Source organism: Lepus europaeus, chromosome 2 (assembly GCF_033115175.1).
Source record: "Lepus europaeus isolate LE1 chromosome 2, mLepTim1.pri, whole genome shotgun sequence".
NCBI classification, from domain to species: Eukaryota; Metazoa; Chordata; class Mammalia; order Lagomorpha; family Leporidae; genus Lepus; species Lepus europaeus.
Genome location: NC_084828.1, coordinates 175,268,566 through 175,292,151, shown reverse-complemented (window position 1 = coordinate 175,292,151; position 23,586 = coordinate 175,268,566). Strand labels below are relative to the sequence as shown.

Here is a 23,586-nt window from a genome sequence, read left to right as displayed (position 1 = left end):
GATTGACAAAATGCCAGAAATGGAATTAAAAAAACTGATCATAGGATTACTTAGAAGTAATCAGAAGAAAATCACTGAATTGAAGAAATCCATACATGTCAAGAATGAAAATTTTTCCAATGAAACTCAGATTTTAAAAAGAGATCAAAATGAAATAATGAAGAATTCAAGAACAAATAAAAATGCAATGCAAAGCCTTAAGAACAGATTTGGTGAGGCAGAAGAAAGAATAACTGAGCTAGAAGACAAATCTCTGGAAATTTTACAGCCAGACAAAAAGAAGAAATTAGAAACTAAAAAAAGAGTTGGAGATTTATGGGATACTATCAAATGATCAACATACATATCTTAGGAGTTCCAGAAAGCATGGAAAGAGAGAATGGACTAGAAGGCCTTTTTAGTGACAGAATTACAGAAACCTTTCTTAATTTAGAGAAGGAAAGGGACGTCCAAGTGAGGAAGCACACAGAACTCCTAGCAGACATGACCAGAAAAGATCCTCACAAACACATTGTGCTCAAACTCTCCACAGTAAAACATAAAGAAAAGATTCTAAAACATGCACGAGAGAAATGCCAGATTACTTTGAGGGGCTCTCCAATTAGACTTAGAGCTGACTTCTCATCAGAAACCTTTCAACCTAGAATACTGTAGCCTGCAAAGCTCTCATTTATGAATGAAGGCGAAATAAAGACCCTCCATAACAAACAGAAACTGAAAGAATTTGTCATCACTCATCCAGCTTTACAAAAGATGCTTAAGGGTATGTAAACACGGAAACACAGAAATATGGCCATCACTATGAAAGAAGGTGAAGGCAGAAAATCTCCCAGTAAAAGTACAAAGGAAATCAAAAGTAAAGAAAAGGACTAATTATAGAAAAATGGCAGAGCCAAGTCATTACTTATCAGGAGTCACTTTGAATGTAAATGGCCTCACACTCCAGTTAAAAGACACAGTTTGGCTGAATGGATTAAAAAACAAAACCCATCTATTTGTTGCCTACAAGAAACACATCTCACCAACAAAAAAGGATACAGACTGAAAGTGAAAGAATGGAAAAAGATATTCTATTCTAACAGAAACCAATAAAGAGCTGGTGCAGCCATCCTAATATCAGACAGAATAGACTTTAACACAAAAACTGTAAAGAGAGACAAAGAGGGGCACTATATAATGAATAGGGATCAATTCAACAGGAAGATGTGACTATTATAAATGTACATGCACCTAATTATGGGACACCCAGCTATTTAAAGTAATTGTTAATAGATCTAAAGGGAGACATAGATTCCAATACAATAGTAATGGGGGACTTCAATACCCCACTTTCAGCAATGGACAGATCAACCAGACAGAAAATCAACAAGGAAACTATAGATTTAATTGACACCATAGACCAAATTGACCCAACGGATATCTACAGAACTTCTGTAACTACTGTTACAGAATACACATTCCTCTCACCAGCGCATGGAACTTTCTCTAGGCCTGACCACATGCTAGGCTATAAGCCAAGTCTCAGTAAATTCAAAAAAATCAAAATCATACCATGCATCTTCTCTGACCACAAAAGAATGAAGCAGGAAATCAACAACTCAAGAATCTCCAGAACATGAAAACACAAGGAGACTGAACAACGTGCTCCTGAATGAACAAGGGGTCATACAAGAAATCAATACAGAAGTCAAAAAATTTCTGGAAACAAACGAAGGCAACAATACAACATATCAAAACTTAGGGGATAGAGCAAAAGCAGTGTTGAGAGGAAAGTTTATAGCAATTAGAACTTACATCAAGGAATTGGAAAGACACCAAAAAATGAGCTATCAATGCATTTCAAGGACCTAGAAAAACACCACCAGATCAAATCCAAAACTAGCAGAAGAAAAGAAATAATAAAAATTTGAGAAGAAATCAACAAAATTGAAACAAAAAAAGTAAAGAATACAAATGATCAGCAAAATGAAGAGCTTTTTTTTTTTTTGAAAAATAAACAAAATTGACACACCATTGGCCCAACTAACAAAAAAAAATGAGAAAGAAAACCAAAATGAATAACATTAGAGATGAAAAAAAAATCTGCAGACAGCTTTTTTGGTTGCCAATTTAATTTCCTTTGGGTAAATTCCAAGGAGTGGGATGGCTGGGTTGTATGGTATGGTGATATTCAGGTTTCTGAGGAATCTCCAGACTGACTTCCATAGTGGCTTTACCAGTTTGCATTCCCACCAACAGTGGATTAGTGTCCCTTTTTTCCCCCACCTTAATGTTTATTGCAGCTCAATTCACAATAGCTAAGAGCTGGAACCAACCCAAATGCCCATCAACAGTAGACTGGATAAAGAAATTATGGGACATGTACTATATAGAATACTATACAGCAGTCAAAAACAATGAAATCCGATCATTTGCAACAAGATGGAGGAATCCGGAACACATCATGCTGAATGAAATAAGCCAGTCCCAAAGAGACAAATATCATATGTTCTCCCTGATCGGTGACAACTAACCAAGCACCAAAAAGGAAACCTGTTGAAGTGAAATGGACACTATGAGAAACAGTGACTTGATCAGCCCTTGTCCCGACTGTTGATGTACAATTTAATACTTTATCCCTTTTAGTATTTTTTTGTTCTACTTAATACTATTGGTTGAACTCTGTAATTAACACACAGTTATTCTTAGGTGTTTAAATTTAACTGAAAAGTGATCCCTGTTAAATATAAGAGTGGGAATAAGAGAGGGAGGAGATGTACAATTTGGGACATGCTCAAGCTGACTTGCCTCAAATGGTGGAGTTAGAAATGTGCCAGGGAGGCTGGCGCCGTGGCTTAACAGGCTAATCCTCCGCCGTGTGGCACTGGCACACCGGGTTCTAGTCCCGGTCGGGGCGCCGGATTCTATCCCAGTTGCCCCTCTTCCAGGCCAGCTCTCTGCTATGGCCCGGGAAGGCAGTGGAGGATGGCCCAAGTCTTTGGGCCCTGCACCCGCACAGGAGACCAGGAGGAAGCACCTGGCTCCTGGCTTCGGATCAGCGAGATGTGCCAGCTGCAGCGGCCATTGGAGGGTGAACCAATGGCAAAAAGGAAGACCTTTCTCTTTGTCTCTCTCTCTCACTATCCACTCTGCCTGTCAAAAAAAAAAGAAAAGAAAAGAAAAAAAAGAAAAAAAAGAAAAAGAAATGTGCCAGGGGATTCCAATACAATCCCATCAAGGTGGCATGTACCAATGCCATCTCACTAGTCCAAGTGATCAATTTCAGTTCACAATTGATCACACTGATAGGTCTAAGAGTCAAAGGGATCACACAAACAAGACTAGTGTCTGCTAATACCAACTAATAGAATCAAAAAGAGAGAGAATGATCCAACAAGGGAAGCGGGATACACAGCAGACTCATAGAATGGCAAATGCCCTAAACAACACTCTGGCCTCAGAATCAACCCTTAAGGCATTCGGATCCGGCTGAAAAGCCCATGAGAGTATTTCAGGCATGGAAAGCCAAGACACTCTGGCAAAAAAAAAAAAAAAAACAACAAACCTAAAGGAAAGATCTCTGCAAGTGAGATCCCAGTATAAAGAACAGGTCATCAAAGAAGGAGGTACCTTTCTCTGAAGGGAAGAGAGAACTTCCACTTTGACTATGACCTTGTCGAAATAAGATCAAAGTCGGCGAACTCAAAAGGCTTCCATAGCCTTGGCAACTCATGACTAGAGCCTAGGGAGATTACTGACGCCATAAACAAGAGTGTCAATTTGCTAAGTCAACAACAGGAGTCACTGTGTACTTACGTCCCATGTGGGATCTGTCCTTTATGTGTTGTCCAATGTGAATTAATGTTATAACTAGTACTGAAATAGTATTTTACACTTTGTATTTCTGTGTGGGTGCAAACTGATGAAATCTTTACTTAATATATACTAAATCGATCTTCTGAATATGAAGATAATTGAAAACGAATCTTAATGTGAATGGAATGGGAGAGGGGGCGGGAGATGGGAGGGTTGTGGGTGGGAGGGAAGTTATGGGGGGGGAGCCACTGTAATCCATAAACTACTTTGGAAATTTATATTTATTAAATAAAAGTTAAAAACAAAACAAAACAAAATCTAACAACAGACATCACAGAAATAAAAAGAATCATCAGAAATTACTACTAACAGCTATATGCAGACAAACTGGGAAGCCTAGAAAAAATGGACAGATTCCTAGACACATACAACCTAAACTGAGCCTTGTAGACAGAAAACCTAATCAGGAATAAAAAGACCCTCCCAACAAAGAAAAAGCCCAGGACCAGACAACTTCATTGCTGAATTCTACCAGACATTTAAAGAAGAACTAACTCCAATTCTTCTCAAGCTTCTCAGAACAATTGAAAGGGAGAGAATCCTCCCAAACTCCTTTATTTATTCATTTATTTTATTTTATTTCAAAGTCAGAGTTACACAGAGGGGAGAGGCAGAGAGAGTGAAGTCTTCCATCCGATGGTTCACTCTCCAGATGGCCGCAATGGCCAGAGCTGTGCCGATACAAAGCCAGGAGCCAGGAGCTTCTTCTGGGTCTCCCATGCACATGCAGAGGCCCAAGGACTTGGGCCATCTTCTATTGCTTTCCCAGGCCAAAGCAGAGAGCTGGATGGGAAGTGGAGCAGCCAGGTCTCAAACCTGCACACATATGGGATGCCGGCACTTCAGGCCAGGGCGTTAACCCACTGAGCCACAGCGCCGGCCCCTCCCAAACTCCTTCTAATGAAGCCAGCATCATCTCAATCGCTAAACATGAAAAAGATGCAACTGAGAAAGAGAACTACAGACCTAGATGCAAAAATCCTCAACAAAATTCTGGCCCATCGAATCCAACAACACATCAGAAAGAGCATTCACCCACATCTACTGGGATTTATCCCTGGTATGCAGGGGCGGCTCAACATTCACAAGCAATCAATGTGATAAATCAAATTAACAAGTTGAAGAAAAAAACCACTGGATTGTCTCAATAGATGCAGAGAAGCATTTGATAAAATACAACATCCTTTCCTGATGAAAACTTTAAGCAAATTGGGGATGGAAGGAACATTCCTCAACACAATCAAGACAATTTATGACAAACCTATGGCCAGTGTCCTATTGAATGGGAAAAGCTGGAAGCATTCCCACTGGGTTCTGGAACCAGACAAGGATGCCCACTCTCACCACTGCTATTCAGTATAGTCCAGGAAGCTTTGGTCATAGCCATTAGGTAAGAAAAAGAAATCAAAGGAGCAAAAATTGGGAAGGAGAAAGTCAAACTATCCCTATTTGCCGATGACCTGATTCTATATATAGGCAATCCAAAAGCCTCCACTAAGAAACTAATGGAACTCATAGAAGAGTTTGGTAAAGTGTCAGGATATAAAATCAACACACAAAAATCAATAGTCTTTGTAACACAGACAAGGCCATAGCTGAGAAAGAGCTTCTAAGATCAATGCCAGTCACAATAGTTACAAAAAAATACCTTAGATTAAACTTAACCAAGGATGTCAAAGATCTCCATGATGAGAATACAAAACATTAAAAAAATAGAATATGAAACAACCAAATGGAATATTCCATGTTCATGGTTTATAAGAATCAGTATCATCAAAATGTCCATACTACCAAAAGCAATTTACAGATTCAACGGGGTACCAATCAAAATGTCAAGGACATTCTTCTCAGATACAGAAAAAGGATGCTGAAATTCATAAGGAAACACGGGACATCTGGAAGAGCTAAAGCAGTCTTATTCAACAAAAACAAAGCCAGAGGCACCACAATATCAGATTTCAATTATAATCAAAGTGCAATTATAATCAAAACAGCCTGGAACTGGTTCAAAAACAGATGGATAGACCAATGGAACAAAACAGGAACGCCACAAGTCAATCCAAGCATCTACAACAAACTTAGAAAATCAATCCCTGGAGCAAGGACAGTCTCTTCAACAAATGGTGCTGGGAAACTGGCTCTCCACATGCAGAAATATAAAGCAAGACCTCTTCCTTACACCTTACACAAACATCCCCTCAAAATGGAATAAAGACCTAAATCTATGACCCGATATATTAGAGGACATTGGGAGAACCCTGCAAAACAGTGGCATAGGCAAAGAGTTCTTGGAATAGACCCCAAAGGCAGAGACAATCAAAGCCAATATTGACAACTGGGATGAAATGAAATTGAGGAGCTTCTGCACAACAAGAGAAACACTCAGCAAAGTGAAGAGGCAACCGACAGAATGGGAGAAATTATTTGCATACTATGCAACTGAAAAAGAATTAATAGCCAGAATCTAAAAGAGCTCTTGAAACTCAACAACATCAAAAGCAACAACCCAGTTAAGGAATGGGCAAAGGACTTCAGCAGGCATTCTTCAAGGCCAGCACCGTGGCTCACTTGGCTAATCCTCCGCCTGCAGCACCAGCACCCTGGGTTCTAGTCCCGGTTGGGGTGCTGGATTCTGTCCCGGTTGCTCCTCTTCTAGTCCAGCTCTCTTCTGTGGCCCAGGAAGGCAATGGAGGATGGCCCAAGTCCTTGGACCCTGCACCCACATGGGAGACCAGGAGAAGCACCTGACTCCTGGCTTCAGATCAGCGCAGCATGCCGGCCGTGGCGGCCATTTGGGGGGTGAACCAATGGAAGGAAGACCTTTCTCTCTGTCTTTCTCTCTCTCACTGTCTAACTCTGCCTGTCGAAAGAAAGAAAGAAAGAAAGAAAGAAAGAAAGAAAGAAAGAAAGAAAGAAAGAAAGAAAGGAAGGAAGAAAGAAAGAAAGGAAGGAAGGAAGGAAGGAAGGAAGGAAGGAAGGAAGGAAGGAGGAGAGAGAAATGGGCAGAGGACTTCAACAGGCATTCTTCAGAAGAGAAAATCCAAATGGCCAACAGACACATGAAAAAATGCTCAGGATCACTAGCCATCAAATACCAATAAAAACCACAATGAGGTTTCACCTCACCCCAGTTAGAAAGGCTTTCATACAGAAATCAACAAACAACAAATGCTGGTGAGGATGTGGGGGAAAATGTACCCTAATCCGTTGTTGGTGGGAATGTAAACTGGTAAAACCACTGTGGAAGACAGTATGGAGATACCTCAGAAATCTGAATACAACCCTACCATATGACTGAACCATCTTACTCCTGGGAATTTACCCAAGGGAAATGAAATTAACATATGAAAAAGTTATTTGTACCCCCATGTTTATTGCAGCTGAATTCACAATAGCTAAGATATGGAATCAACCCAAATGCCTGTCAATTGAAGACTGGCTAAGAAATTATGGGATATAAACACAATGGAATACTCTACAGCAGTAAAAAACAAACTAAAATCCAGTCATTTGCAACAAAATGGATGAAACTGGAAAACATCACCCTTTTGTAATAAGCCAGTCCCTAAAGAACAAATACTACATGTTCTTCCTTTTCCGTGACAAGTAATAAAGCATCTAAAAGGTAAAAAAAAAAAAAAGTAAAATACATGGAAAATTATCTAAAATATAAGCATCTACACTTTGTTAAGTTTATTCAATTATTCTGTTTCAATAATTTGTAGCTTTTTAAAAACAGGTAAACCTCATCATAACTTCTTTTTCAATAATTTATGATATCTATCATAGTCTTGTACTTATACTGTGTCATATTTATGTTGTTTTGTTTCGTTTTCATATCTCTACCATCAAAGACAATGTCTTATAAATTCTCAATAATACTTGTTGAATGAGTGAATCAAGATAGAATCATGTTAATACAGGTTTATGTAAATTTTCTGATCCAGTGATAGCATAAATAAAATTTTAGTTTTCTGGGGCCAGCACTGTGGCACAGAGGGTTAAAGCCCTGGCCTGAAGCACTGGATCCTACATGGTCGCCGGTTCTAGTCCTGGCTGCTCCTCTTCCGATCCAGCTCTCTGCTAATGACCTGGGAAAGTAGTAGAAGATGGCTCAAGTCCTTGGGCCCTGCACCCACGTGGGAGACCGGAGGAAGCTCCTGGCTCCTGGCTTCAGATCGGTGCAGCTCCAGCTGCTGCGGCCATTTGGAGAGTGAACCCATGGAGGGAAGACCTTTCTCTCTCTCACTCTCACTGTCTGTAACTCTCTCTCTCAGATAAATAAATAAAATCTTTTTAAAAAGTTAAAAATAAAATAAAATTTTAGTTATCTAATGCATATTTTATTCATAATTATTATTTTAGAAAATTTCTTACTTCTATGCTAATCTTACTCCCTTCCAACATAATTAGTAAAATTTTACTTTACAGAAAAAAAAAAAAAACAACTTTAGCCGAGCAGTGCTGTCCAGGACCTGATGAACCCACGTCTCTGCAGAGCCAGAACAAATCCACTCCAAAGGGGAGGCCCCCACCTCAGGGTATCCAGAAAGTTCCCAAGGACGCTGCATGCCCTGCAGGCTAACCAGGGCAGCAAGCACTGCCTGTGAAAGGAGACAGGGCCCGGGGAGGCTGGGCCTCGGGTCTGCAGTGGGAGACCTCCACAGCTCTACGTCTCAACCGTCAATCACCACTAGGCCAGCTGTCCGGTCAGGCTGTTCACTGCTCATTTCCTGAACCTCCCCAACAACCACATCCTGGACCACATCCTTAACTCAGGCAGGGTGCCTCCCTATTTGGCACCATTTGCAGAAAGCAGGCAAAGTCCCACTACTAACACCTGCCTGAAACTCCTCCATCCAACAGTCTTTGGGGTCTTACAGCATTTCTGTCTCCAAAGGCAGACACACCTGCATACTGGATTATATAGACTGGGCAGTACGGTACAAGTCAGTGGAGAGATCTGATACAGCAGCCCTGAGACCTGGGTTCTCGTCCAGGCACCTGCTATGGCTCAGAAATTTTGGTCAAGCTACACACCTAGCATGGTGTTCAGCATGGTCGATAGTGAGTGAAGGATAGCGTACGGCTCCCATTGTTTCATGCACTCCTGACCAAGGACAGGACTCAACATCTGTTTTATCCCATAGAACCCACGGCTGGAGTTGCCACGAAAGCAGTGGCTGGGGAGTTCCCACACGTGAGTCCCCCAAGCGCCTGGGATTCCAAAGAAAGAAATGCCAGGGTGGTCAGCACACAGCGTTTATCAGGGGAACTTACTCACCGTGGGCTGCAGCTCGTCCTTGTGACCGATGGTGAGAGGAGACGCTCTACCCAGCCATGTCCACAGGCATGGACCTTACACGGTTCAGGCCCAAGGCCAATTTCTTTCAGTATTTTTGGGGAACCACCTGCATCACTTTATCAGTGCCTGGGTCACAGAGGTCAACGCAGTCTGCGATTGTCTGTGAGGCCTGGAAGCACTGAATGTCCTGCAGGGGGCGCCCAGTCTCGCTGAAGAAGGCAAATGTAGACACTGATCACAGAACTCGGCTTGGACCTTCGACAGATCCCCCTCTGCATCAGGTGTGCTCGCCTGGGTCTGGGGCACCCGTCCCCTGTGGCTTCCCTGGCTTCTTCTTTTCCACCACTTCCAGCCCAGTGCACCGCTTCAGGCTCCATGGTCTCTGTGCTGGAAATCCCAAGTCCTGAAGCTGAGGACTTCCAGAGCAGGGTGACAAGACAAAGTTCTCTCTTGCCATATCGCTGGCTTCTCAAGGTGCAGCTTCAGTCTGACGTTATCCTCCCCAGAAGAAAGGATTAAGACGATGAAGTGGAGTCCACGTGGGCGCCGGTGCTGCGCAGCGCGGGGTCACCATGGTGGAGCTGCAGCAGCTCTGGGTGCAGGAGGTGGTAGACTCCACAGTGAAGAATCTGGAGAGGGAGAACATCCAGAAGACACAGGGCCTCATGTTCCAGTGCAGCGCTGGCTGCCGCGAGGACAGCTGGGCGTCCATGCAGCAGGTGCACCAGTACATCCAGTGCTGCCATGTGCCCTGGCTCAGGCCCAGGCCTTGGTGACAAGCGAGCTGAAGTGCACCTTGTGACAAGTGCCTGGCCCAGTGCACCTTGCATTGCAATGACAAAGCCAAGGATGCAACAGACACAGGAATAGGGTTACAGGTGAAGCAGCAGCTGGACAGCTGTGTCGCCAGTGTGTGGATGACCCCGTGCACCTCATCCCAACCATGACCAAGAAGATGAAGGAGTTGCTCTCATCCACTGGGAAACCCAATCTGCCAGTGGCCATCAGGGCTCAGGGAAGGAGCTGCTTTTCAAAAGGAATGGGAACTTCAGTCTTTCATGAATGACGTGAAGGAAGACGAACGTAAAGCAGATGTCACCTGCCTCTGGATGCTGACTCTTTTATACTTCAATCCTTGGAAGTGAAATGAAAAAAAAAAAAAAAGGCTAGTGCTAAAATCTTGGTCGGAGCTTAAATTTCACGTGGCAAGCGTGTGTGTTGGCAGTACGGCCATCCTTGTACCAAGTTGGCGCCTCCAAAGCAGCAGAGTTTTCTTACCCACAGGCACCTGTAGGCGGTGGGTTCCTCTCATTGGCCTGAGGCCTGGTGCAGTCTGAGGAGGGGCTTCTGCGCATTGCCAGCCTCCTGTTTGGCAGAGGTATCACCACGCTGCTTCCATACACTGTAACACAAAATTCACCAGGTCACTGATGCTAAAAGGGGAAAGTGTGTTTCTGGGCCTTTGTTTTGCCCAGTTTTGTGTTATATACAAGGGCATGAAATTGACTTAAGATGTGGAGTTGGGAGGGGGAGTAGTTTGGGAAAGAACGTCTAAGGACTCTTTGTGGACACGCCTTCCTGCCCACCAGCTTGTAGATTCTTACACACTGCAAACCCAGGAGAAGCGATGTCACACAGGGTGTGGGAAGTGGCGCTCTCGTCTCCAGAGTACCAGGATAAAGTTGCAGTGAGTGTCCCCCTGAAAGGAAAGGGGGTTTTGACCATGATCTATACCAGTATCCAGGAATGAATGGTCAACAGATGAACTGTTGACCACATAATTATGAGAGCGTGAAGTACTGGGTTTGGAAAAACGTGAGTTTTGTGTAACAGAATGGAATGGAAGCCTACACACAGCATTGCTCACTTAGTCCCCGGAGTCAGCACAGCCTGACTCAGATAATTCCCCGGCAACAGCAACACCAAGGAAAACGCAAGCAACTTGGGCTCAACAAGCTTTTTCCCCTGGGAGCAAAGGAAGGGAAGGCAGCCCCACATTACCAAACCCCATTGTTGTCTGGGGCCTCTGCAACACACAGTGTTGTGCCCAACATACCACCTTAGCATTTTTGATAAGGACTCTTTTTTTTTTTTTTTTGACAGGCAGAGTGGACAGTGAGAGAGAGAGAGACAGAGAGAAAGGTCTTCCTTTTGCCGTTGGTTCACCCTCCAATGGCCGCCGCGGTAGCGCGCTGCGGCCGGCGCACCGCGCTGTTCCGATGGCAGGAACCAGGTGTTTATCCTGGTCTCCCATGGGGTGCAGGGCCCAAGCACTTGGGCCATCCTCCACTGCACTCCCTGGCCACAGCAGAGAGCTGGCCTGGAAGAGGGGCAACCGGGACAGGATCGGTGCCCCGACCGGGACTAGAACCCGGTGTGCCGGCGCCGCAAGGCGGAGGATTAGCCTGTTGAGCCACGGCGCCGGCCAGGACTCTTTTTTTTTTAAGAAGTTGCTGAAATAATATAGCTTGTCTGTTCATTGTTTGAATGCTGTTATGTTAGAGAACATAAATAAGGTTTAATCCTCCCCCAAAAAAGATAATGAAGGCTCCCAATACCTGTGCTTACTGTAAAATGAGGCTTCCATTCGAAATTCTGTATTACGCATTGGCAGCTAATGATTTTGCTTCTTATAATTTAGGATGGAGTCAACAACTATTCCTTGGGGCCAGTGCTGTGGCATAGAAGGCTAATCCTCCGCCTGCAGCGTGGGCATCCCATATGGGTGCCGGTTCTTATTCCGACTGCTCCTCTTCCGATCCAGCTCTCTGCTGTGGCCTGGGAAAGCAGTAGAAGATGGCCCAAGTCCTTGGGCCCCTGCACCCGCATGGGAGACCTGGAGGAGGCTCCTGGCTCCCCTTTGGCACAGCTCTGGCCATAGCGGCCAATTGGAGAGTGAACCAGCGGATGGAGGACCTCTCTGTAACTCTACCTCTCTAAACAAATAAAATCTTAAAAAACAAACAAACAAACAAACAAACTGTTCCTTAAAGTGGCTCCAAATGCCCCCCGGCAAGGCGCCTTCCTGCTGCAGCCCCGCACCGCCCAAAACCGCACCGCTGGGGCCCAGCCCGCGCTCCTCGACCCCTCGCCGACAAGGGCGGGCGGAGCAGCTCGCCCTGCGCTGGGCTAGGGTCCCACGTCGTCCCACAGCAGGGAGCCCGCACGTCCACCCAGGCGGCCGCCCGCCCCTCCGCACGCCCTGCGCGCTCGCAGTCTGCGCTCCCTGGAACCCGGCCCCGCTCCCCCGGGCCTCCCCCGGGCCTCCCCGCGCTCAGGAGCGCACGGAGGGCCAGGACAGCGCCGGCCCACGCAGCGCCTGCTCGGGGAAGGGAGACCGCGCCGGCCGGCCGCGCGGCCGCAGACACGGCACCGGCGAGGCGGGCTCGGCGCCGCGGAGCGCGGGTCGCCTTCTGGGCAGTGTCACGGCCTCTTCTCGCGTCCCTGCTGTCGTCCCCTCAGCTGTGGTTAAAAGCAGTGACGTGCGCGGTCCCTCGGAGACCTCGCGAGCTTCGAACCCACGCCTCCAGCTGTCGCAGACGCACGTCCAGGCTTGCCCTCAGCGCGCCACCTTCGCGTCCCACGGGCGTCGCGGCGCCCACGGCCCCTCGGCGCCTGCGCCGCTGCCCGCCTCCGCTGAGGGCGCCCGCGTGGCACCGTCCACGGGCCGAGCTCCGGTGTCTTCACTTGGGATCGAACCTGCCAGCTGCCGTCCCCGTGGCTCCGACTCTCACCTTCCCTTGCCGACCGCTGGCCGCCACCTGGCTCTCCATGCCCACTTCTTGCCCTGGAGTCCTCTTCCCCACCTGCCAGTCTTGCCCTTCCCGGGCCCTTTCTTGGTTAACCCCCTCTCATCTGCCCAGAGCCCTTCTCCTCGGCTCTCCTGGCCGGACTCCACCAGCAAGTCTTCCTGGCATCACCGCCTCGAGCAGTCACCGGGTCTGCCTCCCCAGCTAGGCTGCCACGCCCCTAACCCTCACCCACACCTGCTGCTTGCAAAGCTGAATTCACCCCCATGTTCTCGGGCTCCGGAACTGCCACTGGTCTAAGCAGGACACAGCCACGACCCAGCCACCTGAATCTCAGAGGTGGGCCGAGATGCACCCAGACACGGGCCAGGGGCTCTGCCACCAGCACCTGCTCTGAGTGCGGCAGACACCAAGCTGGGCTGAGGGGCGCCAACAGCCTGCGAGAGGCAGAGCCGTCCCGACGGCCATTCCGGTCTCCAGCCGCGCACTGTATATGGCAGATGCTACAGTAAGGTAATTAGTTTACACACAATGTAATCGGTGTTCCTGTACACTTTCTTTCCAGCAGGGATTCTGCTGCGTAAAGCAGGCTGTATAACGTTTTGGCCTGGCTTGGAGGCTCTGTATGGGATGGCCTAAGACGTGCTCCGGAAACCCTGCCAGAGTTTGAAATGTCACTGAAGCCTCACTGATCGCACCACGTTGACTGATTTCCCTTGGCGTCCACCTGCATGGGTAGCTCAGCTCCTCTGCAGATGTGCCCTGCTTTGGACCTCATTCCCTCCATCTGCAAAATGAGGGCTGGCTCAGATCATCTTCATTCCTTTCCAGTCCCTCAGCCCCACTGCCCCAGGATCCTTTTGTTACTGCACTTTCCGTTTTGTTTCTTCTTTGAGAGTTAGTAACAAAATTAATTAGGAAATTATTCTTGGTGCGAAACGGATTTGTTATTGTATAGGATTTACCTTTACATAACAAATTCCTCTGACTCATTTGATCCAAGTACATACTGCCTTCTTTTTAAAAAAAAATAATTTTTTATTTGAAACGTGGAGTTGCAGAGAGAGGGAGAGAGAGAGAAAGAGAGAGAGAGAGAACTCTTCCGTCAGCTGGTTCACTCCCCAATGGCTGCAATGACCGGGGCTGGGCCAGGCCAAAACCAGGAGCCCAGGATTCCATGTGGGTCTTCTGTGTGGGTGGCAGGGGCCCAAGCACCTGGGCCATCACTTGCTGCTTCCCCAGGTGTATTAGCAGGGAGCTGGATTGAAGTGGAGAAACTGGGACTGGAACCAGCACACGTAAGGGATGCTGGCGTTGCAAGTGGCAGCTTAACCTACCGCACCACAACACCGGCCGCACACTGCCTTTATTGCACAAAGCTACATTTATTTGTAGGACTGTATTCTGTCAGATCCAGTGAAATTGAAAATGCTTTGCCCTTCTTTAAAATTAATAATTTCAAGAAAGTGATAGCAGAGCATTGGACCAAAGCTGGGGCTCTTCTGCATTTGGGGCCCTGGGCAATGGCCAGGCTGCTCTCCATGCCCCAGGTAAGCAACCCAAATCTGCTAGAAGTAAAAACTGAACATTTCCTCCAAAACCTGTGAATCCAACAGATAGGGGCAAAGATGCCGCCAGGGTTTGGACGTGACTGGATGTTGAACATCCCCAGAGACTCATTGTTAGGAGCTTGGTCCTCAGAGTAGTACTACTGGGAGGTGTTGGGGACTTTAGGGGTGGGGAGGGCACACCTTTGGAAGGCAGTTCTCACCAGAGAGTTGTTATAAAAGCCCGAGTTTGGCCCGGCTCTTTCCACTGCACGCCATCCACTGTTGGCCCCTCCCCAGAGCTAATGCCTGTGCCCTTGCTGGATGAATTGGAGCCTCCAGAACTGTGAGCAAAAGAAATCTTTTCTCTTTGAAAGTTAGCTGCCTAAGGTATTCCATTATAGTGCTCAAAAAGCTGACCAGTACAGACGTGCAGGAGGAAATAGGTCATTAAATCACTATATTTTGGGCCACAGTCTAAATTCCTTTAGACACGCTCAGAAAGAACCCTGCCCTGGAATCAGACATGGGCACCACCCCTGGCTTGATCATTGACTCACTCATGTGACTTCGTGACCACTTGGTTTTCCCCTCTGCAAAGGAAGGGACCTCACTTTTGGCTTGCCTTCTTATCGAGGGCTTTGTTTCTAGAGCCAGGCAACAATTTTTACCTCTTTGTTAAAGTACAATGTATAGATATGGATGTGCTCATATCTTATGTGTATAGCTCATTGGACTTTTGCAAACTGAACACATTCATTCAGCCTGCTCCCAGATCACAAAGTACAACATGAGCATGATCTCAAGAGCCACTCTCATGCTCTCTACTGATCACAGTTCCCCCCGTTCCCACAAGGATAAATACTATTTTTTTTCTCATAAAGATGTATTTATTTCTTTGAAAGGCAGAAACATCATTGTTCATCTGCTGATTCCGTTCCCAAATGGCCAAAACAGCAGGGCTGGGCTGGACCAAAGCCAGGAACCAGGAACTCCATCTAAGTCTCCTGCGTGGGTGCAGGGGCCCAAACACTTGAACCATCTTCCGCTGCCTTCCCAGGCACATTAGCAGGAAGCTAGATCCGAAGTGGAGCAACCAGGACTCAAATGAGCATTCAGATATGAGATGCTGATGTTGCAAACAGTAGCTTAATCCACTGTGCTACAATGCTGGAACCTGTTTCTGACTTAATACTAATATAATAATTATTAACATGTTATTAATAAGTTAATAATATTAAATTTGCCTGGTTTTGATCTTTAAATAGATGGTAGTATGCATCTGATCCATTGAGTTGGCTGTGACTTTTCCCACAATGAGGTGAAGGGCTAGGGGCTTAGAAATATTAGAGGGATGGCCGGCGCCGCAGCTCAATAGGCTAATCTTCCACCTTGCGGCGCTGGCACACCGGGTTCTAGTCCCGGTCAGGGCACTGGATTCTGTCCTGGTTGCCCCTCTTCTAGGCCAGCTCTCTGCTGTGGCCCAGGAATGCAGTGGAGGATGGCCCAAGTGCTTGGGCCCTGCACCCCATGGGAGACCAGGATAAGCACCTGGCTCCTGCCTTCAGATCAGCGCGGTGCACCACACCAGCCGTGGTGGCCAATGGAGGGTGAACCAATGGCAAAAGGAAGGCCTTTCTCTCTGTTTCTCTCTCTCACTGTGCACTCTGCCTGTCCAAAAAAAAAAAAAAAATCCTCTCTCTCTCTGTCTCTACCTCTCTTTGTAACTCTGTCATTCATATAAATAAAGTAATAAATAAATCTTAAAAAAAAGGAAGAACTAAAATAAAATTCTGCTTACAGAAAATGCGACTGTCTATGTAGAAAATATTTAGAAGTCTACAAAAAGCCCCTAGAACTAATGAGTGAGCTTGGAAAATTTGCAGTGTACAAAGTGGACACAAATAAAAAATCAAATAAAATTGATTTTAGTTGTATATACCAACAATGTACAATTAGAAATTTGAATTTGAAAAAAATATATATATGGTAACTTCCAAAATAGAACTGTAAGAAGACCTGTGCAGGATCTGTGTGCTAAAAACGGAAAAATACTGATACAGGAGCTAAAGGGAAATCTAAGTAAATGAAGAGAGGTAACAAAGATAGTGAAGACATCAATTGTCTCCAAAATTATCTATAAATTTAACAAATATTATCAAAGGAAATAGAATAGCAAAAAAAGAAATACAGAAGAATAAAATGGGAGGATTAATACCACTCAATTGTAAGGTATATTAGAAAGTTGCAGAAATCAACACAGTGTAACACTGACAGGATGGACCCGGATCAATGGGACATGCCTATGGGAAAGTCCAGCAATAGATTCACAGAAACATGGGCATTATATTCGTGACAAAACTGCTAATGAAATTCTTATAGCTGGCAAAAGATTTATATCCAGAGTATATAAAAGGCTCTAAAAATTCAACAAGAAAACAAACAACCCCATTTTTAAAGTGGGCAATGGACCTAGACATTTCAGTAATGAGAATATAAATTCAACAGATAAGCCCATGAGATGTCTAACATCGTTAGCCCTAAGGGACATATGAATTAAAGGGTCTACACAGCTATTAGAATGGATGAAATAAATGATTCTGATACTATTTGATAAGGTATGAGGTGGCCGTAACTCTTGTATATTGTTGGTGGGAATTCAAAATGGTACCAGCACACTGGAAACACTGTTCACACTTTTACAAAGATAAACATGAGCAATCTTCACAAAGTTTATGAAAAATTATGAGAAAACTATGTGTGAATTTCAAATTTTTTGCACCAAAATAAATGTATTTATTAATTCAATTTTCTGAAAACTTAAAATTTTACTTATTTATTTTATTTGAAAAGCAGAGAGACAGAGATCTCCTATCTGCTGAGTCATTTCCCAAACGCCTGCAGCAGCCAGGGCTGGGCCATGCTGAAACCAGGAACTAGGTATTGAATCCCGGTGTCCCATGTGGCTGGGACATCACCTGATACCCCCAGGGCGCATATTAGTGGACACTGGAGTCATCTGCTGAGCCAGGACTTGACCCCAGGCCATCCAGCGTGGAATACAAGCATCCAGTGATGCCTTAGCCTCTAGGCCAAACACTCACCCATGTGAACTTTCTGAAATACATGCATACATTTATCTGGCAATCGCACTTCTGACTGTTTTCCCTGAAGAAATGAAATATTACATTCAACAAAAAGCTGTACATCATTATTTTTATTTTTTAAAAGATTTATTTTATTTATTTGAAAGAGTTACAGAGAGAGGTGAGACAGAGAGCGAGGTCTTCCATCTGCTGGTTCACTCCTCAGATGGCCGCAACGGCTGGTCCGAAGCCAAGAGCCAGAAGCTTTTTCCAGGTCTCCCATGTGGGTGCAGGGGCCCAAGGACTTGGGCCATCTTCTACTGCTTTCCCAGGCCATAGCAGAGAGCTGGAGGGGAAGAGGAGCAGCTAAGACTAGAACCGGTGCCCATATGGAATGCCGCACTTCAGGCCAGGGCTTTAACCCACTGCATCACAGCACCGGCCCCCGTAATTGTTTTTAAAAAATATATTTATTTATTTATTTATTTATTTGAAAGGCAGAATTACAGAGAGGGACACACACACACACACACATCACCATGGCACTTAATGGTACTAAGGAAAAGAAGAACTGACAGAAATTACTTCAGATTCCAGCATTTTGGGGGTGAATTCACAGGAGCTCCCCTGGTTCACTTCAAAACCGCCCTGAAACATTTCATCTGAGCCCTCATTTTATTCAACTCAAAATAGGGATGCTGTTGACTGTTGGGGTTGCTAAGGAGATTTAATGGAAGTGTGTCTATGAATATTCTGGCACATGAAACACTGCTTTGTTTTCTACAGCCCTGGTGATCTGAACTCTTGGGCCTTCTCTCCAAGTCTGAAAATCTTCAGAAGGTAGGACAACCCAGTGCAAAGGGAGGCAGGTCAGATCTTTCAGTGTCACAGAGAGTGAGATGTGATAGCTCCCAACATTACACAAGATCTGTGAGATAAATCTTAGTTCTTTTCCCCAGCATAAACACAACCAAGGAGCTCCGTCATTAGCATCTTCATGCTATGCACCTGCCTTCCTCCAGTGTCCCGGCCTTGTGCCTCCTCCAGGGGCCTCATAAATGTCTAATGAAGTGGAGTAGAACAGAATTCCTTCAGTCAAGCAGCACTTACTGAGCAACTCCAATTGCCAGGACTGAGCTCAACCCCAGGGATGTGAACACAGATCGGCTTCCACCCCAGGCCCTGAGGCGTTCATCTAACTGTTGAAGGTCACAAGAAATGAGATCAGTAGCAGAGGAAGAGGGTGGTAGATGCTGTCCTTTTAGATGCTGAGACAGATGAGCTTTTAGCTTAAACTTGGAGAGCTACAGAAAATTCCTCCCACCAGAAATCCAAAAGAATTGAGTGGGAGACAGCATTCAGCCAGGGAGACGATCAAAGAGGAAAGTAAAAATACATCTGAGAAGAACAGGTGGGAACTAAAAATGTTAAATGAAAAGGGACAGCTTCCTTTTCCAGGCTCATCTCAATGCGATTTGCTCGCAGAGTGTAAGTCAGGACAGTTGTCTACTTGGTCAGGGAAAATTTGTAAAACAACTTGGGTTTCTCAGAGAGCGAAAAGGGCGTTCTACATGTACCTAATGGTTTCCAAGTGGCCACAACTGATGAGAGATGTTATTAACTGCAGCGAGACCTAATATCAGCAGAGAATTAGAAATGACTGCCAGCGAGCGTGACCAGGCACGACCATAGCAGTGTTTGCAGGCTTTCCTGTAACCGTCTTCCCAGCTCATGGAGGCTGGACTCTTTTTTTGTTTGTTTTTTAAGACTTATTCATTTATCTATTTGAAAGTTAGATTTACAGAGAGAAAAGGAAAGGCAAAGAGAGAAATCTTCCATCTGCTGGTTCACTCCCCAGATGGCTGCAATGGCCAGAGCTAAGCCAAACCAAAGCCAGGAGCCAGGAGGTTCTGGGTCTCTCACATGAGTGCAGGGGCTATCCTCCACTGCTTTCCCAGGCACATTAGCAGGGAGCTGGATCAGTAGATCAGCTGGCCAGCCCCGCGGCTCACTAGGCTAATCCTCCACCTGCGGCGCTGGCACCCCGGGTTCTAGTCTCGGTTGGGGTGCCACATTCTGTCCCAGTTGCTCCTCTTCCAGTCCAGCTCTCTGCTGTGGCCCGGGAGTACAGTAGAGGATGGCCCAGGTCCTTGGGCCCTGCACCCGCATGGGAGACCAGGAGAAGCACCTGGCTCCTGGCTTTGGATTGGTGCAGCGCGCCGGCCGCAGTGCACCGGCCGTAGCGGCCACTTGGGGGGTAAACCAATGATAAAAGGAAGACCTTTCTCTCTGTCTCTCTCTCTCACTGTCCACTCTGGCTGTCAAGAAAAAAAAAAAAGTGGATCAGCCAGGACTTGGCACCGATACGGGATGCTGACATTGCAGGCAGCAGGGTAACCCATTATGCCACAACACCAGCCCTGAAGACTCTTAAATAGATCTTGGAATAATGGACCAGACACACACAGGTGCTCAAGTGGAAGGTGGAAAATAGCTATTTCCACTATCTCCTTCTGGTATTTAACATCCAGAACCTGGGAATTGTTGAGCTCTGATCATGGCCTAGTTTGAAATATTAATGATGAGATAAAGGCCTTCTTGAATACATAACATATTATTATTTACTATATTTACCACACTGTGCAATAGATCCCAAAGGAAAAAAAAATTATTTGTCTTGTTTAATTGAAGCTCTGAACCCTCTAATGCATCACACATTTAAAAATCACTGAGAGTAGATTTCAAATTTTGTTATTGTCAAAAATGGTAAGTGTTTGGGGGGATGGATATGTTAATTACATTGATTTAATTTGCCCACATTTTACTCATAAATCATAACATCACATTGTACTCCATAAGGATGTGCAACTATAATTTGTCAATTTACAATTTAAAAATGAAAACTAAAAAAGCTCTCCTTGAACACTGCTTGAAAGTTGGTTTTCACTTAGGAGATGCTCTCCTTTCCTGGCTTTCATCTCCACCCACCATGTTACCATGGAGAGGCTGTGGTAGGGACTTGGAAAGTTACCAACGCTGTGAAACTTACCTTTAAAAATATACATGTGGGGGGGCTGGCGCCATGGTGCAGTAGGTTAATCCTCCGCCTGCAGCGCCAGCATCCCATATGAGCGCTGGTTCTAGTCCCAGCTACTCCTCTTCCAGTCCAGCTCTCTGCTGTGGCCTGGGAAAGCAGTGGAAGATGGCCCAAGTTCTTGGGCCCCTGCACCCACATGGGAGACCAGGAAGAAGCTCCTGGCTCCTGGCTCTTGATCAGTGCAGCTCTGGCCATTGCGGCCATTTGGGGAGTGAACCAATGGAAGGAAGACCTTTCTCTGTCTCTCCCTCTCACTGTCTATAACTCTACCTCTCAAATAAATAAATAAAAACCTTTAAATATATATATATGGGGCTAACACTCTGGTGCAGCGGGTAGGCCATGGCCTGCAGTGGTGGCTGCTACACTTACAATCCAACTCCCTGCTGAGGTGCCTCTGCACCTGCCCTGCTGAGGTCCTTGGGCCTCTGCACCACATGGGAGTCCCAGAAGAATCTCCTGGCTCCTGGCTTCAACCTGGCCCAGCCCCAGATGTTGCAGCCATTTGGAGAGTGAACCAGCAGATGGAAGACCTCTCTCTCTGTCTCTCCTTCTCTCTCTGTAACTCTGCCTTTCAAATAAATAATTTTATTAAAAAAGTAGAAATGCTTTCTCTGTCCAGTTCTTACTGACTTGGGGTTGGGTTTTGGTACATGGCAGAGTTCACAGACCATAAACTTCACCTGTGCTTCTGATGCTGTCCCCAGCTAATGGGGGGTGGGAGGGGAGCAACCGCTGACCTGTGTGTCTCATGCAGGGCCCGCTCATCACTCTCTTGCTCCAGCTGAATCCAACTTTTGGCTCTCTTTAAGTCTTCTTGCCATAACATCTTTGAACAAGTTCTCTTCCAGCAGCCCTGACTAGCATCCCTAGCTCCCCATTTAGTGTTTACCTGTGCAAAGATCCTCTATTAACACATCAGATATGGCCCAACAAGGCACTTCTGGTTTTGGAGGGGAGTGAGGAACAAAGGGGTATGGGGACACATTCCAGAACGTCATTACAGAGAGAATGAAGGACACTACAGGGTGAACGTTAACAATGTACTTAACATCTGACTATCCGTTTAGAGTCACACGTTTCAGGTTTATTAATGACTGAGACAAAGCCACACTGGGCATGGCTCTGGCAGCCCTGACTGAGGTCCTTTTCATGGGCTCCAGGGCTGCAGATGGGTCTGGTTTCAGTTTTGGAATAAGAATCATTTCTTCTCCAGTTGAAACATCTAATGCCTGCCTTGAAATCCACGAAATGCACAGATGCATCAAATTAATTAAGAATTATTTTATATCACTTAATAATGTCTACTAACACTGTTGCTGAACAGCTGATAGAAATCCTTTCCAAATGGTTATTGAGTGTCCCAAGGGCAAAGCCCCATGGGAGAAACAAAACTAACACACAGTTCTTGCAACCCCAGAGAGGCCAGCAGGGGCAGCAAGTGCATGGCTTGTTAAGGAGGAGAACTGTATGATGTGAGAGCACGTTCTGGCTACTTCAGACTGGAAAATAGGAAGCGGTTTCACAAAGAGGGTGCGTGAGAGAAAGACAAGGAGAGAAGCACGTTCAGAAAGACCGAGAAGATGAGCTTCAGCTCCCAGGAGTTAGGGAAAGAACAGGTTGAACTCAGCAAGTCAGTCCTACAAGCAAGTCAAGATGAGGAATCCTAGGCCACTGGATTGAGACCTTAGTGACCAGGTGAATGGAAGGCACAGTTTCAACAAAAAGGCAGAAAAAAAAAAAAAAAACCTGACTATAAGCCAATCCCAGAATCATGAAGATGCATTTTACATTGGGAGAGGGTTGATTTTATTTGTAGACAGAAGGAGAGGTTTTGGAGTAAGGGAGAGAAATGATGGAAATTAAATCAGTGCAGGCAAACAAGGCCAGGACCACGCCCAGTGTGCACAGAAGTAGGGAAAGCCCTGGAGGCAGCAGAGTCTCTGAGGGCCTGGATGGTTTCCGTCGTGGCCCTTGTCACCGTTTGTGATCACCATCTCATTACATGTCTGTTGTGTGCGTGTGCTTGCTTGCATGCGAGGTATCAGTCTTCACTGAGTCCATCCTGAGGGCAGGATTATGGCTGCACCTTGTCTGGCACTAACGGCGTCTTTGTAAGTCGCCTGTAAAGGAAATGAAAGGTGAGGACAGAAGGAAAAAGCTGGAGATGCGGAAAGATGAGGTGGGGAGAGGGAAGCTGCGAGGGAGGCAGTGTTGGGCTCCTTGACTTCCAAGAGGAGGAGGTCAGGTGGCACTGGTGGTGAGAAAACGGGGCATGGCAGAAAAGGAGGGTGGAGGCTGGCGCCGTGGCTTAACAGGCTAATCCTCCGCCTTGCGGCACCGGCACACGGGGTTCTAGTCCCAGTCGGGGCGCCGGATTCTATCCCGGTTGCTCCTCTTCCAGGCCAGCTCTCTGCTATGGCCCGGGAAGGCAGTGGAGGATGGCCCAAGTGCTTGGGCCCTGCACCCGCATGGGAGACCAGGAGAAGCACCTGGCTCCTGGCTTCAGATCAGCACGATGGACTGGCTACAGTGGCCATTGGAGGGTGAACCAATGGCAAAGGAAGACCTTTCTCTCTCTCTCTCTCTCACTATCCACTCTGCCTGTCAAAAAAAAAAAAAAAAAAGAAGAAGAAGAAGAAGAAGAAGAAAAGAAAAGGAGGGTGGAGTGGGTGAGCAGCTGCACTGGGGGCCTCAGCAAAGCAGGACTTGAAGGACTGGGCGTCCTTCAGAAGTCCCTGCCACTCAGGGTATGAGAGAACAAAAGCAGGTGGGGGCTGCAGGTCAGGGGCACCAGACTGCATAACCAGCAGCAACACCCTAGCCCTGATTCAAGAGGTGGTGAGTGGTGTTTGACACCTAACACAGTCCACTCAAAAGTGATGGTGAACAGCACCGAGTAAAACCAGCTACCTGCCCTGCACCCCACCTTCCTTGTAGCTCCAGA

The 23,586-nt window shown here is 46.1% G+C and overlaps 1 pseudogene; it reads left to right on the top strand.

The window, feature by feature from the left end:
* Positions 1–9,732: 9,732 nt before the first annotated feature.
* Positions 9,733–10,226, top strand: LOC133752284 (protein FAM136A-like; annotated as a pseudogene).
* The last annotated feature ends 13,360 nt before the right edge of the window (positions 10,227–23,586 follow it).